The following is a 17,177-nucleotide window of genomic DNA, read 5'->3' as shown; positions in this document are numbered from 1 at the left end:
GTATTCATAGTGAAGTATGAATTTACTTTTTTTATACCAATTTTATAAGTTTAATGAGAAATTATAAACAACATATAAACTAATAAGAAGAAAAATAATAAGCAGCAGTTGAAGTAATCCGATCGAAATATGGCTTTCGGTGAAGAAGTTCAGGCCAGCAACGAGCATGGGGAATAAATCACAACCATATTTTCCACACTGAGGTGTTTGTGAGATTTGGGGCGTATTTTGACCTCTATCACTGATAGATGAACTTTCTAGAAAATTCGAATGTGCTGGATCCCTGGCAACTGGTAGGGGGAAGAAGTTAATCTGAGTCTTATGCCTGGATGAAACCGAGACCCTTGTGGATGACTCTGAGCATGCAAGATCACTACTGCTCGATCTTTCTGTCACCTTTGGTGTTGATGGCTCATTTTATGTTTAAAGTCCTAACTTGAGCGTGCAACACACTCAACCTCGTTGCACTGCTGCTATAGGTGGTTCACAAATTGAACAACACTACATACTCTACAATTTTCACACAAATAAATGAATAAACTTCTATGTTTAGCAAAGAACGAAAGTCATCAAGTTTTTTACTTCACAAAAATATAAACAACATCTCAACATTCTGATACATTTTAAGGCGAATTTTCAAAAACATTAGCAGAACAAAAAATCACATTGTTGCATCTTCTCTTGTGCCCAATGCATTTCGAGCTTAACAAGCTCTTCATCAGGGGCCTGAAACTGAAATAAACATGGTGTCAACTAACTCGAATACAGGATGTACAACGATTCAGACTCTACATGGCAAACTGTTTAGTGCATTAAGTTCACTTAAAAAAATGTGGTAAAAAACGTGAAAAGTCATAGTGATAACCTTAGCCCACACCACGGTGTTTGAAAGAGAACGTAGAACATACTCACAATCCCAAAAACGATTGAGGGCAAGAATCTTAAAAATCAGGACCTGCAGAACAAAACATGCGACGGTTGGGGGGGGGTTCAACTAGACAAGAGAACGGAACTGATTACAAGGGATGAGAAATCCAAGTACCTGGCACGCAGAATGCTTCTCAGAGTGCTCGGGGTTCGTAACAACTGGAGAAGTTAATACTGGACCAAACGGCCGCCTCAATCTGTGAAACAAAAACCAACTATGAGCGCCGAACTCAAACGGTTAATGAGTTTAGGGAATAAAACTCATCGTTTCTAAAACCTTACCTCTAGCTACGGCGCGTCGCAACGAAGGACTGCTCAAGCTCACGGGCTGACTGTGTTCGAGTGTTAGCCGGAAGCAGCTGTACTCGGCGGTACCTCTTGCGGATATAAACAGAAAAACTGCCGAAACTAATAACGGACTAATGTAAACCTCGACTCTAACTCAAGGGGAATAACGGCGGACTCCAACACAACTAGACAAAAATCTAGGCGCGCGCTGACAATGCAAAGCACCCTAATACTGTGTGAATCACTCAACAATGAACTTGCCGATCGGAAAAAACCGACGTCATCTATAAGTGGGGACCATGTACAAACAAAAAGGTGAACAGAGCCAATGAAAAAGCCGACGCCATCTTAAAATGGGGACCATGTATACACTAACAGGAGGGTGAACAAGAAAAAATAAAAAATAAAAAATAGGGTGAGTAGGCAGGACTGTGAGAAGATGAGAGAAATAATGGAAGGATAATGCACATTAACATTTCATACAAACATTGGAAATAAACGACATTTTATAATTTGCAGGCACAACCGTGATTACAGACCACAGTGCTGAGAGGGATCACAAGAAACATGAAAGATCTATTTTTTCATTAAGACCAGCAGGTTCCTGTGTTTTAAGAAATGTTATCCAGTGGATCTCTCTCTGGAGGAGGGATCTAGTGAGATCAACCCCCTCATGGATTTTTATAAGTTCCAGTATGGAAAACCTAAGCTGGGAAATGTTGTGACTATTCTCTGCCCAGTGTTTAGCGAGATTGCTCTTGAAGTTTTTATTCCTTATCATGCTTTTATGTTCAGAAATTCTGGTTTTAAGTTTTCTCTCAGTTTTACCTGTGTATAATTTACCGCAGGGGCATTTGATATAGTAAATCAGATTTTTGGAGTTACAATCGCCGTCATAATGTAAAGAGATTTCTCTGCCATTTAAAGGATGATGCAACTTATTTCCTACAATCACATTAGAACAATGAACGCAATTATGGCATTTTTTCATTCCTCTATGTTGACCATCGGTATTTCTTGTTGGTGTGGTCAGGAGTTCCTTAATATTTTTGGATCTGGTATAAGCGAAGATTGGTTTGTGAATAAAGATGCCATTGAAATCTGATTCGTTCTGTAGTAGTTCCCAGTGTCTTTTAACTATATTCTTGATTTTCTGTGATGATGTAGAAAATTTTGAGACAAAAACATGCCTCTCGTTCAATTTTTTGGGCTTCAACATAAGCAGAAAGTCTAGAATTTGAAATTGGAGAACTTAACAACTGTTTAGAACAGATCAAATTTACTCATACCATCAGTGAAAAAGAGATTTCTTTCCTGGATGTAAAGATCAATATTCAAGATCAAGAAATGTTCACTACTCTATATCGCAAAGATGCTGATGTTAATAATGCACTATCCTACAACAGTTTTCACCCGCTGAATTTGAAGAACAACTTACCTGTGTCTCAGTACATGAGAATCAAGAGAATTTGTTCCACGAATGAACAACTTGAAATTAATTTGACATCTCAGCATCAGAGGTACAAAGAAAGAGGGTATCCTGATGAGATACTGGATAAAGCCAAATCGAGGATTCAAACTACCAATAGGGACAATCTGCTTATGTTGAAGCCCAAAAAGTTGAACGAGAGGCATGTTTTTGTCTCAAAATTTTCTACATCACTGTGGTCTGTAATCACGGTTGTGCCTGAAAATTATAAAATGTCGTTTATTTCCAATGTTTGTATGAAATGTTAATGTGCATTATCCTTCCATTATTTCTCTCATCTTCTCACAGTCCTGCCTACTCACCCTATTTTTTCTTTTTTATTTTTTCTTGTTCACCCTCCTGTTAGTGTATACATGGTCCCCATTTTAAGATGGCGTCGGCTTTTTCATTGGCTCTGTTCACCTTTTTGTTTGTACATGGTCCCCACTTATAGATGACGTCGGTTTTTTCCGATCGGCAAGTTCATTGTTGAGTGATTCACACAGTATTAGGGTGCTTTGCATTGTCAGCGCGCGCCTAGATTTTTGTCTAGTGTTGGAGTCCGCCGTTATTCCCCTTGAGTTAGAGTCGAGGTTTACATTAGTCCGTTATTAGTTTCGGCAGTTTTTCTGTTTATATCCGCAAGAGGTACAGCCGAGTACAGCTGCTTCCGGCTAACACTCGAACACAGTCAGCCCGTGAGCTTGAGCAGTCCTTCGTTGCGACGCGCCTTAGCTAGAGGTAAGGTTTTAGAAATGATGAGTTTTATTCCCTAAACTCATTAACCGTTTGAGTTCGGCGCTCATAGTTGGTTTTTGTTTCACAGATTGAGGCGGCCGTTTGGTCCAGTATTAACTTCTCCAGTTGTTACGAACCCCGAGCACTCTGAGAAGCATTCTACGTGCCAGGTACTTGGATTTCTCATCCCTTGTAATCAGTTCCGTTCTCTTGTCTAGTTGAACCCCCCCCAACCGTCGCATGTTTTGTTCTGCAGGTCCTGATTTTTAGGATTCTTGCCCCCAATCGTTTTTCGGATTGTGAGTATGTTCTACGTTCTCTTTCAAACACCGTGGTGTGGGCTAAGGTTATCACTATGACTTTTCACGTTTTTTACCACATTTTTTTAAGTTAACTTAATGCACTAAACAGTTCGCCATGTAGAGTTTGAATCGTTGTACATCCTGTATTCGAGTTAGTTGACACCATGTTTATTTCAGTTTCAGGCCCCTGATGAAGAGCTTGTTAAGCTCGAAATGCATTGGGCACAAGAGAAGAGGCAACAATGTGATTTTTTGTTCTGCTAATGTTTTTGAAAATTCGCCTTAAAATGTATCAGAATGTTGAGATGTTGTTTATATTTTGGTGAAGTAAAAAACTTGATGACTTTCTTTCTTTGCTAAACATAGAAGTTTATTCATTTATTTGTGTGAAAATTGTAGAGTATGTAGTGTTGTTCAAATTGTGAACCACCTATAGCAACAGTGCAACGAGGTTGAGTGTGTTGCACGCTCAAGTTAGGACTTTAAATTTAGGCACGGTTAGGACAAACGTGCTACCTCTGTTGCACGCTTGTGTTGAACTTTCCAGCAACCAAGCTTAGTTAATGTTCATTAAAATTTATTAAAATACAGGAGTGCTCCTCTCACCCACCCACTTCATTTTATGTTTAGCCAATGTCTATCTGAAGTTGGCATTAGTGGAATGGTCCTAAAATGACCCAAATATTTCTTCACAGGTGTTCTCAGACCCTGGTCTTACCCTCTATCAAACCTGGTAAAGCTCAGTTTAGGTTAGGTGCATGGTGTCCCAGGGCACTACCATCATTCCAATTTTGCTTAATGCCAACATAAGCTTATAGTAGGATCTGATCATAGCTTTGGCTACAGGACTCTCTCATACGCCAATGATACGCATCTTATTATTAGGCTAGGTAGGAAGTGTCCCTCTTCAATCAATCAATCAATCAATCACGGCATTTGTATAGCGCACTACTCACCCGGGAGGGTCTCAAGGCGCTGGGGGTGGGGTAAGTTACTGCTCGAACAGCCAGGTCTTGAGCTGCTTCCTGAAGGAGAGATGGTCTTGGGTTCGCCGAAGGTGGGTGGGAAGGGAGTTCCAAGTCTTGGCTGCCAGGTAGGAGAAGGATTTTCCTCCGGCAGTGGCTCTGCGGATGCGTGGTACGTGGCGGGTGCGTGGCTGGTCGATCGTAGCTGGCGGGTGGGCGTGTAGAGGGTCATGCGGTCGTTGAGGTACTTGGTGCCCAGGTCGTGGAGAGCCTTGTGCGCGTGGGTGAGGAGTCTGAACGTGATTCTCTTGCTGACGGGGAGCCAGTGTAGGTCTCTCAGGTGTCCGGTGATGTGGCTGTGTCGGGGGATGTCGAGGATGAGTCGTGCGGAGGTGTTCTGGATGCGTTGGAGTCTTTTTTGAAGTTTGGTTGTGGTTCCGGCGTAGAGGGTGTTCCCGTAGTCCAGTCGGCTGGTGACGAGTGCCTGGGTGAGGGTCTTCCTGGTTTCGGTGGGGATCCATCTGAAGATCTTACGGAGCATGCGCAGGGTGTTGAAGCACGAGGATGAGACGGCGTTGACTTGTCTGGTCATCGATAGGGAGGAGTCCAGGATGAAGCCCAAGTTGTGTGCGTGGTCCGTTGGTTTGGGAGCAGTGCCCAGGGCGGGGGCCACCAGGAGTCGTCCCAGGCGGAGGGTGATGATCCCAGGATGAGGACTTCGGTCTTGTCTGAGTTCAGTTTAAGGCGGCTGTTCCTCATCCAGTCGGCGACGTCTTTCATCCCTTCGTGTAGGTTGGCTCTGGCAGTGGTGGGGTCGTTGGTGAGGGAGAGGATGAGCTGGGTGTCGTCGGCATAGGAGATGATGTTGAGGTTGTGCTGGCGTGCGATGGCTTCGAGGGGGCTCATGTAGACGTTGAAGAGGGTTGGGCTGAGTGAAGATCCTTGTGGTACGCCGCAGATGACTTTGATGTCCTTGGCTCTGAACGGAGGGAGGCGGACTCTCTGGGTTCTTCCGGTGAGGAATGAGATGATCCACTCCAGCGCTTTCTCTCGGATTCCGATTTTGCTGAGGCGCTTCACTAGGGTGTGGTGGCAGACGGTGTCGAATGCCGCAGAGAGGTCCAGGAGGATGAGGGCCGCTGTTTCCCTGTTGTCGATCAGGGTTCTGATGTCGTCGGTGGCTGCGATCAGGGCGAGGGGTCGAGGGATCCGTACATCTCGAGGAAGGCGGCAAGCTGTTTGTTGACGGTCTTCTCAATGACTTTGGCCGGAAAAGGATGGAGCGAGATGGGACGGTAGTTCTTGAGGTCGGTGGGGTCCGCCGTTGGTTTCTTCAGGAGGGCGGTCAGCTCGGCGTGCTTCCAGCTCTCCGGGAAGGTGGCGGTGTGGAAGGAGGAGTTGATGGTGTCTCGGAGATGGGGTGCGATGGTGGCGTCGGTTTTGTTGAAGACGTGGTGTGGGCACGGGTCGGTTGGTGATCCGGAGTGGATGGAGTTCATTGTGCGGGTGGTGTCTTCGGTGCTGATCGGGGTCCAGTTGCGGAGGGTGGTGGTGGTGGGTGTTGGTTCGGTGGTAGGGTGCGTGGTCTGTGCGTCGAAGCTGTTGTGTATGTCGGCTATCTTGTGTTAGACCTGGCACCTTGGCGTGAGTCTCCCTTCCACTTTTTGCTGATGTGCCTCCGATGTTTTGCTGGTTTTTCGATACTCAGGGCACTGCGCCACGGCTGATCCGTGCCGCAGTGCAAGTGCTCCCTACTGTAAATTGTATATACGATTGGTATCCATGATTGGTGCATTGGATTTACTGTTAGTCCCTAGTAAAGCGCACAAGAGAGTGCCGGGGCTTGTAGATGCCAATACTGCTGGTGGGCCTGCAGCGCTGGTTGCGCCACCCACCGAAGCAGCCGTAAAGATGTGTCTGGGAACTGCGACCGCAGAACCCGCGTGCGGTCTCGTACTGTCACGCTAGCTGGGCAAGTGTCCCCACTTGCCAGCACCGACCCTTCCCTTGACTACATATTAGTCACCCCTATGGTAGGCCTGCGGGCAGGGTGCGTTGTAGGTGCAAGGTAGGACAAGCCCTGATGTGCGTGGCATGTCCTAGTAGTGACTTACCACAAAGACCGTATTTCACTACTGAAGGCTACCTGCTCCATTAGGCCAGAGTGAGCTGCGAGGGTTATTACACCCTATAATCCCCGCAGGCTCAAGGAGCATGGTAGTGAGTCATGTTTAGTATGCCTGGACTCAGGGTAATGAGATATTTCTTGTAGTCAAGTTTATTTCAGTATCCTGGGTTTGCAAATGCTACTTTTAGAAAGTTAGCATTTGCTTGCTTAGCCATTTCAGCCGCCTCTGCTGGTGTGTATCTGACTGTCTGGGATGTGTGAGTGACAGGGCTGGAGGGATGACGGGTGGTGAATGCGCAGATTACACCTTAGTGGGAGGTAGGAGTGCCTCTTGACTCGAGCTGTCACTGTGCTCGACCTCCACAATGCTGGCTCCACCCTCCTGGGGAGCGGCGGATGACTCTGCCGGCACCTGGCCCAGGAAGGGCGAAGCCCCCATCAACAAGGTACTCTGGCCACTCCTGTCCGGACAATGCTGGCTCCACCTCCTGTGGGGCGTCTGATGCGCCTGCCCCTCACACTGAAAGCAGAAGCCGGAGTACACCCGCGGGGGTACTCCAGAACTGAGAGTGGCTATGCAAAGGCCCCCCTGGCCGGCGAGAACAAAAGAATTGGCCTATAAAAGACGGAGCCCTGCTCCTTGAAATTTAGATCCGGTTTGGGCCACAGAAAGACTCTGCCCTACGAGAAGGACCGTGAGAGACAAGGAAGGGTGCTGACTCTTGCCTGTGTCTGGTGCCTTGCTGCTGAAGGAGAGGAAGACAATAAGACTACGAAAAGACTTTTGTGCTATTTGTGCCAAACTCTGCAAAGAGATCTCCAAGGGCTTGCAACTGAACCTGCCCCCTGACCAGCGTCCCAGGACCAGTGGACGCTACCCCCTTGGAAGAAAGCGACTGCGGGTGCTGATCATCGCCGCGGCACTGACGGAGGAATCTCCTCTAAGGCATCAACGACCCCCCGACCACCGTGACCGGGGCCCAAAGCAACAGCGAGAGCAAAGCGAGGACCAGCCGCCGCTGGCCCGAACACCGTGACCGCAACTGCACCGGGAGCCCGAGAGCAAAGCGAAGGAGGACCCGTCCGGTCCGAGCTATCGAGGGGACTGCATAGCGAGCAGTCACTCACCTGCAAGGACGGACAGTTGCCCTACGAGAATCCGCAAAGTCAGTAAGCCTGCCCGACAGCCCAGCTGTGAGCCCACAGCTGCACCGACATTTGGCTGGGTACGTCCTGCACTTGGGGACCGTACTGCCACTTGTCACCACCGCACAGCCGCCGCCTCCAGGGTCGGAGCGGACGACGAGGAAAGGGCCCTGCCGCCACAGAACACCGCTGCCCCGGACGACCAGTGACCTGCTCGGCCGAAGAGCCGCAACGATCAGCGACCCCGGGAAGGCAACGCGACGTGGGACAGATCCCTTGGAAGCCGCCGGCTCCACAAGAACTTTGAATAACACCAGCCTACGGGCCTCAAGAGAACTTCCGTAAGAACTGTGGTAACCCGAATTAAGTAACCTGCAACCATCTTCATAAAGTTATTGACTGTATTCATAAGCCTGCTTAAAATCTATATAAAGATATATATTTTTACAAGAATACAGTCTGGTCTCGTTGTGTGGTGGGTTGGTTGTAAAGGTGTACTGTTGCAAGTGTTTAACCCTATGTGCCCCAAAGATTAGCCTGCGACTGCTTAAGCCACACTACCTAGAGGGTAAGCAGAGGTTGTCTGGAAGGTAACCCTCAGCCCTGACGAGGAAGAGAGAGTCCCTGCTTGTCGCTAGTGTTGCACTGCGCCAACTAGAGCCTCCCCCTTCCTACATTGGACGCAGCGGTGAGGATTTCGAATTTACACTTGCGATAGTTATACCTGAGCTTCTGACCACTACACAAGGATTACGGTACAGTTACTAAACCACAGACTTTGCTTTTTGAAAGAAGATTCCGAGTGCAGAAACCATGCCTGGCACAAAGAGCCTGGATGGAGCGGAGTCCACGACCTCCGAGGTGTTGGAGATAGAATGGGACGCCGCAAAGCTGGACAAATACTCCAAGATGGAGCTGAAGTTTTTCTGTAGGAAACTAAAAGTTCCGCACGCTGGCTGCAAAAACAAGCCGGAGTTCTACAAGGCCCTGAAAGCCTGGGTGGAGTCCAGAAAGACCCCGGAAGAGCAAGACGTCCTCGCCGAGCAGAATACGACGGAGGAGCAGAATGCGCTTGGGGATCTGATCGATCTGGAAAGACAAGACAGCGAGCACAGCTTGGGTAAAGGCCTGTCGCCAGAGGAGCTGGCGGACAGGAAGGAAACCCGGAATCACGAAAGAAAGTTGGCAGAATTGAAAATCCAGCTGGAGCTGGAAACCAAAAGAATGGCGCTGGAAGAGCGAAAGCACCAGATGGATTATGAAATCAAGATGAGGGAGATAAGTCTCAAGGAGAGAGACTTGGATCGGCCTCCCTCTGGTGGCAGCACATCGCCAGTGCAGGTAGAGTCAAGAGTGCACATCCCGGAGGACGTAGTTAAGGAGTTCTTTAAGGGGGATGACATAGGACAGTGGTTTAGGGCATACGAGGTAGCCATGTCCTCCCACCGGGTCCCTGACAAGGATTGGGGAGCGGGGTTGTGGGGAAGGTTCCTTAGCGAAGGGCGAGATACCTTGCTAGATTTGCCCGTTGAGAATCAGAGATCCTATGCCCACATGAAAGAAGCTTTATTAAACAGGTACGGGCTTACCCCTGAAATGTATAGACAGAAGTTTAGGGGATGTACTAAGCGGCCTGGGAATACGTATGTGGAGTATGTGACTTACTTTTGCAGAGCACTGGATGGTTGGGTGAAAGGTAACAAAGTGAATGATTTTCAAGGTCTCTTTGATTTAATTGCATGGGAGCACTTGTCTGATCACTGTTTTCCTGAGTTACGCCAACACCTGATCGATAGCAAGCTGTCCAACCCGAGGAAGCTTGCTGAGGAGGCGGACCGCTGGCTCAGCACCAGGGTCCACAAGGGTCCCGTGGGAGATTCCGCCAAGAGTGGGCAGGGTCCCCAGCAGAAGAGTGGGGGGGACAAAGGGGGAAAACAGAAAGGGTTCCAAAAAGGCCCCCAAAGTAGTTCCCAAGGGAATCCGCAGCAGGGTTCTCAGCCTCCCCCACCCCCGAAGCAGAATGGGGCCCCGACAGGTAAACCTGTTCCAAAGGGGCCCTTCAATTGTTTCAAATGTGGCGAGCCTGGGCACATATCCAGTGACCCCAAGTGTCGCCTATTTGGAAAACCTGCACCCACCGGTGCTCCGCCCCGACAGGTGACTAGCGTTCACCTGGGAGAAGAAATGATGGTCCCGGGGGGTGGAGATCCCGTTCACATGACCCTGGTCTCGCTAGGAGACAGTGAGATGATCCCGACGAACTACCTGCCCTCTAACACTAAGAAATATGGGCAGGTGGTGATCATCAATGGTAAAGAAGCTGAGGCTCTTAGAGACACAGGAGCCAGTGTGACTGCAGTGAGGCAGCACCTGGTGTCTCAAGAGCAGGTTGTACCCCATGCCTACTGTAGGGTTATCAATGCTGATAATTCTGAGAGCCAGTGTCCGATGGCTCAAGTTCCCTTCGAGTGGGGGGGGGTCTCTGGTACTCTGCAGGTCTGTGTGAGAAAAACCATGCCTGTTGACTGTTTGCTAGGGAACGACTTGGAGCACTCCCCTTGGGAAAAGGTGGAGAAAGCGACTCACCTGCGGATGGTGGTCTGCCTGACTGGGCGTGCGTGACCACCCGGTCGATGGCAGCCAGTAAGGGTGATCGAGAGGTCCTGGGGCCTGATGGAGAGGCCCAGGAACCGGCTTTAGGGAGAAGGCGCAGGGGGCGCGGGAAACCGGCCCCTGAGGTTCCTACGGTCCAGGAGGAAGCAGACCTTGAGGGGGATGCCCTGGAGCCTACAGGGGAACAGATCGCCGAACTGGGGGACCTGCCTGAGCTGACCCATTGGCAGCAAGAAGGAGGACCCTCTAGGGAGGAATTCTGCAGGGAGCAGAAAGAATGCCCTTCTCTCGTGGGTATGCGGCAGCAGGCTGCAGACCAGGCCAATGGTGTTCAGGCCAAAACACATTACGTGTACTGGGAGAACGACCTCCTGTATTCGGAGCCTAAGGCTGCTGAACCTGGGTCAGCCCGTGTGCTGGTGGTACCCCAGAAATTCAGAGCCTTCCTACTGGGTCTGGCTCATGATGTGCCTTTAGCAGGACATTTGGGGATGGACAAGACCTATGACAGGCTTGTCACCCACTTCTACTGGCCCCAAATGCATAAAAGCTCAGACGCTTATTGCAGAACCTGTCCGACTTGCCAGGCAAGTGGGAAGACGGGAGGGAAGAACAAGGCTCCCCTCCAACCCTTCCCTGTGGTCGGTACGCCATTCCAGCGAGTGGGTATTGACATCGTTGGGCCTCTGGACCCCAAGACAGCCATGGGCAACAGGTTCATCCTGGTCTTGGTGGACCATGCCACCCGGTACCCTGAAGCCATCCCTCTGAGGACAGTGACGGCTCCCGTGGTGGGGCGTGCACTGATGGGAATTTTCTCGCGAGTAGGATTCCCTCTAGAGGTGGTGAGCGACAGGGGGACCAATTTCATATCGAAATATATGAAGTCCCTTTGGCAGGAGTGTGGCGTAACGTACATGTTCACCACACCCTACCATCCCCAAGGTAACGGGTTGGTTGAAAGATTCAACCGAACCCTCAAAGGCATGATAATGGGCCTGGAAGGTCCGATGAGGCGTAAGTGGGACGTCCTCTTGCCATGCCTGCTGTTTGCATATCGCGAGGTACCACAGAAGTCCCTAGGGTTCAGCCCCTTTGAACTGCTGTACAGTCACCCCGTGAGAGGACCACTGAGTTTGGTAAAGGAAGGCTGGGAGCAATCTCCCAGGAAACCTCCCCAGAATGTATATAGCTACATGCTGGCCTTCAGAAACCAGACCAGGCGCTTCAGACAACTTGCCGAGGCAAATCTGGAAGCGAGCCAGGAAGAAATGAAGCGGTGGTACGATCAGAATGCCACTCTGGTCGAGCTTCAGCCTGGACAAGAGGTGTATGTCTTGGCCCCAGTGGAACCCTGTGCCCTTCAAGATAAGTGGACAGGACCATTTGAGGTTGTGGAGCGCAAGAGCCCCGTGACATACTTGGTGGACATGAAGACGCCCAGGAACCCTTTGCGGGTCCTACATGTCAACCGCCTCAAGCCCCACTTGCGAAGGTCCGAAGTGGGCATGTTGTTGGCAACCGATGACGGAATGGAGGAGGAGTCGGAGCCTCTTCCTGACCTCTTGGTGGCCTGTGAGAAGGATGGGTCTGTGGATGGAGTTAACCTCTCACCCTCCCTGACCGCCGAACAACAGGAGGACTGCCGCCAGTTGCTGGGACAGTTTCCAGACCTGTTCTCCCTGGTTCCGAGTGTCACAGATTGGTGCGTCCATGATGTGGACACTGGAGACAGCTTACCGGTGAAGCACAAGGCTTACCGGGTAACTGACAGGGTCTGGGCCTGCATCAAGGAGGAGGTCTCCAAGATGCTTGCCCTCGGGGTGGTTGAGTCTTCCAGCAGTCCTTGGTCCAGCCCCGTGGTCTTGGTTCCGAAGGCTGCTGCGCCGGGAGCCACACCCGAACTCCGGTTCTGTGTGGACTACAGAGGACTCAATTCAGTCACGAAGACTGACGCGCACCCCATCCCCAGAGCTGACGAGCTCATTGATCGGCTAGGGGCTGCCCGGTTTCTCAGCACGTTTGATTTGACGTCTGGGTACTGGCAGATCGCCTTGACCGATGGGGCAAAGGAGAGGTCGGCATTCTCTACACCAGATGGGCACTTCCAGTTCCGGGTTATGCCATTTGGAATGAAGAATGCCCCTGCCACCTTTCAGAGATTGGTCAACCAGGTGTTGGCTGGACTGGACGAGTTCAGTGCCGCCTACCTGGATGACATTGCGGTGTTCAGCGGCACCTGGCCCGAACACCTGCGACACCTCTGGGAAGTGTTGATGGCCCTGCGCAGAGCAGGCCTCACAATCAAGGCAAGCAAGTGCCAGATTGGGCAGGGTTCAGTGGTGTACTTGGGACACCAAGTTGGGAGTGGCAAGGTAGCCCCCTTGCAGCCCAAAATCGAAACCATCCTGGCTTGGGAACCCCCCAAGACCCAGACTGCAGTGAGAGCCTTCCTGGGGCTCACTGGGTATTACAGGAGGTTTGTCAAGGGCTATGGCACGATCGTGACCCCCTTGACAGAGCTGACTTCGAAAAAGCAGCCCAGGAATGTGATTTGGACTGACACCTGTCAGAAAGCTTTCGACACCCTGAAGACTGCCATGTGCACGGCGCCCGTGCTCCTGGCCCCAGATTTCTCCAAGGAGTTCATTGTGCAAACAGACGCTTCAGAGCATGGTGTAGGGGCTGTTCTTTCACAGATGACTGAGGAGGGCTTTGACCAACCCGTAGCCTTCATAAGTCGGAGGTTACTTCCACGGGAAAGTAGGTGGAGTGCAATAGAGCGTGAAGCATTTGCTGTGGTCTGGGCGCTGAAGAAGCTAAGACCCTACTTGTTTGGGTCTCACTTCCGAGTTCAGACGGACCACAGGCCCCTCAGATGGTTGATGCAAATGAGGGGTGAGAACCCGAAACTGTTGAGGTGGTCCATTTCTCTACAGAGTATGGACTTTACGGTGGAACACCGCCCTGGCACCGATCACGCCAACGCTGACGGTCTGTCCAGATTTTTCCGCCTTAGTGATGTGGAACTCCCTGGGGAAGGGTAGTTCCCCCCACATTTCAGCTGGAGGGGACACGTGTTAGACCTGGCACCTTGGCGTGAGTCTCCCTTCCACTTTTTGCTGATGTGCCTCCGATGTTTTGCTGGTTTTCCGATACTCAGGGCACTGCGCCACGGCTGATCCGTGCCGCAGTGCAAGTGCTCCCTACTGTAAATTGTATATACGATTGGTATCCATGATTGGTGCATTGGATTTACTGTTAGTCCCTAGTAAAGCGCACAAGAGAGTGCCGGGGCTTGTAGATGCCAATACTGCTGGTGGGCCTGCAGCGCTGGTTGCGCCACCCACCGAAGCAGCCGTAAAGATGTGTCTGGGAACTGCGACCGCAGAACCCGCGTGCGGTCTCGTACTGTCACGCTAGCTGGGCAAGTGTCCCCACTTGCCAGCACCGACCCTTCCCTTGACTACATATTAGTCACCCCTATGGTAGGCCTGCGGGCAGGGTGCGTTGTAGGTGCAAGGTAGGACAAGCCCTGATGTGCGTGGCATGTCCTAGTAGTGACTTACCACAAATACCGTATTTCACTACTGAAGGCTACCTGCTCCATTAGGCCAGACTGAGCTGCGAGGGTTATTACACCCTATAATCCCCGCAGGCTCAAGGAGCATGGTAGTGAGTCATGTTTAGTATGCCTGGACTCAGGGTAATGAGATATTTCTTGTAGTCAAGTTTATTTCAGTATCCTGGGTTTGCAAATGCTACTTTTAGAAAGTTAGCATTTGCTTGCTTAGCCATTTCAGCCGCCTCTGCTGGTGTGTATCTGACTGTCTGGGATGTGTGAGTGACAGGGCTGGAGGGATGACGGGTGGTGAATGCGCAGATTACACCTTAGTGGGAGGTAGGAGTGCCTCTTGACTCGAGCTGTCACTGTGCTCGACCTCCACAATGCTGGCTCCACCCTCCTGGGGAGCGGCGGATGACTCTGCCGGCACCTGGCCCAGGAAGGCCGAAGCCCCCATCAACAAGGTACTCTGGCCACTCCTGTCCGGACAATGCTGGCTCCACCTCCTGTGGGGCGTCTGATGCGCCTGCCCCTCACACTGAAAGCAGAAGCCGGAGTACACCCGCGGGGGTACTCCAGAACTGAGAGTGGCTATGCAAAGGCCCCCCTGGCCGGCGAGAACAAAAGAATTGGCCTATAAAAGACGGAGCCCTGCTCCTTGAAATTTAGATCCGGTTTGGGCCACAGAAAGACTCTGCCCTACGAGAAGGACCGTGAGAGACAAGGAAGGGTGCTGACTCTTGCCTGTGTCTGGTGCCTTGCTGCTGAAGGAGAGGAAGACAATAAGACTACGAAAAGACTTTTGTGCTATTTGTGCCAAACTCTGCAAAGAGATCTCCAAGGGCTTGCAACTGAACCTGCCCCCTGACCAGCGTCCCAGGACCAGTGGAGGCTACCCCCTTGGAAGAAAGCGACTGCGGGTGCTGATCATCGCTGCGGCACTGACGGAGGAATCTCCTCTAAGGCATCAACGACCCCCCGACCACCGTGACCGGGGCCCAAAGCAACTGCGAGAGCAAAGCGAGGACCAGCCGCCGCTGGCCCGAACACCGTGACCGCAACTGCACCGGGAGCCCGAGAGCAAAGCGAAGGAGGACCCGTCCGGTCCGAGCTATCGAGGGGACTGCATAGCGAGCAGTCACTCACCTGCAAGGACGGACAGTTGCCCTACGAGAATCCGCAAAGTCGGTAAGCCTGCCCGACAGCCCAGCTGTGAGCCCACAGCTGCACCGACATTTGGCTGGGTACGTCCTGCACTTGGGGACCGTACTGCCACTTGTCACCACCGCACAGCCGCCGCCTCCAGGGTCGGAGCGGACGACGAGGAAAGGGCCCTGCCGCCACAGAACACCGCTGCCCCGGACGACCAGTGACCTGCTCGGCCGAAGAGCCGCAACGATCAGCGACCCCGGGAAGGCAACGCGACGTGGGACAGATCCCTTGGAAGCCGCCGGCTCCACAAGAACTTTGAATAACACCGGCCTACGGGCCTCAAGAGAACTTCCGTAAGAACTGTGGTAACCCGAATTAAGTAACCTGCAACCATCTTCATAAAGTTATTGACTGTATTCATAAGCCTGCTTAAAATCTATATAAAGATATATATTTTTACAAGAATACAGTCTGGTCTCGTTGTGTGGTGGGTTGGTTGTAAAGGTGTACTGTTGCAAGTGTTTAACCCTATGTGCCCCAAAGATTAGCCTGCGACTGCTTAAGCCACACTACCTAGAGGGTAAGCAGAGGTTGTCTGGAAGGTAACCCTCAGCCCTGACGAGGAAGAGAGAGTCCCTGCTTGTCGCTAGTGTTGCACTGCGCCAACTAGAGCCTCCCCCTTCCTACATCTTGCAGTGGAAGAACGAGGCGAGTGAGTTGCAGAGGTCTTGCGAGGGAGTTATGTCGTTGTTTCCGGCGCTGGGGTTGGAGAACTCTTTGACGATGCTGAAGAGTTCCTTGCTGTCGTGGGTGTTGTTGTCCAGTCGTTCTTTGAGTGCCGTCTTCTTGGTGGCGCGGATCAGCTGATGGTGTTTGTGGATGGCGTGCTTGAGGACGGTCCTGTTGTCTGTGGTGTGGTCGAGCCTCCAGGCTTTCTCGAGGGTGCTGCAGTTCTTCTTGGATTCCTTGAGTTCGTCGGTGAACCAGGGGGTTTTCTTGCTGCCGGGTCTGCTGGGAGGGTTTTTTAGTGGTGTGAGGTCGTCGGCCCAGGCGGTCAGCCACTTGGTGAGGTTGCTGGCTGCTTCGTGGGGGTCCGTTGAGCTGGTGGGAGTGTTCTGGCTGAGGGAGGCGGTGAGCTGCTCGGGGGTGATCTTGCTCCAGCTTCGGCGGGGGACCTGTTGCGGGTGGTGGTGGGTCGTAGTTCTTTTGAAGCTGAAGTGGACGCAGCTGTGGTCGGTCCAGTGGAGTCCGGTGGTGTGGCTGAAGGAGAAGTGCTTGCTGGATGAGAAGACGGGGTCAAGGGTGTGGCCGGCGTAGTGGGTGGGAGTGTTCAGCAGTTGCTTGAGTCCGAGGTTGGCGAGGTTGTCCAGCAGGGCGGTGGTGTTTCTGTCGTTGTTCTCCAGGTGAAAGTTGAGGTCTCCTAGGAGGATGTAGTCGGCGGAGGGAAGGGCGTGCGGGCTGATGAAGTCTGCGATGTCTTCGCTGAATTGTGTGCGTGGTCCCGGTGGTCTGTAGATGAGGGTGCAGCGGAGGGTGATCTTGGGGTCAGTGTATATCTGGAAGTGCAGGTGTTCGGCGGCGGCGAAGGTTTCGTCGGAGTTAGTTGAGATGCGGATGGTGTTCTTGGGTACGATGGCGATGCCTCCTCCCGTCTGGTTGACGCGGTCCTTCCGGGTGATCTTGTAACCGTCCGGGATGGCTAAGGCGATGTCGGGCGCTGAGGAGGCATTCATCCAGGTTTCAGTGAGGAAGGCGACGTCCAGTGCTGTTGTGTCGAGCAGGTCCCAGAGTTCCACGGCGTGCCTGTGGATGGAGCGGGTGTTAAGCAGGATGCACTTCATGAAATTGAGAACTACCTGGAAACTATTCAGCAATGGATGGGAGA

The sequence above is a fragment of the Lissotriton vulgaris genome, chromosome 10, assembly GCF_964263255.1.
Source record: "Lissotriton vulgaris chromosome 10, aLisVul1.2, whole genome shotgun sequence".
NCBI classification, from domain to species: Eukaryota; Metazoa; Chordata; class Amphibia; order Caudata; family Salamandridae; genus Lissotriton; species Lissotriton vulgaris.
The sequence above is the reverse complement of the archived record's forward strand: the minus strand, read 5'-3'. Positions refer to the sequence as shown.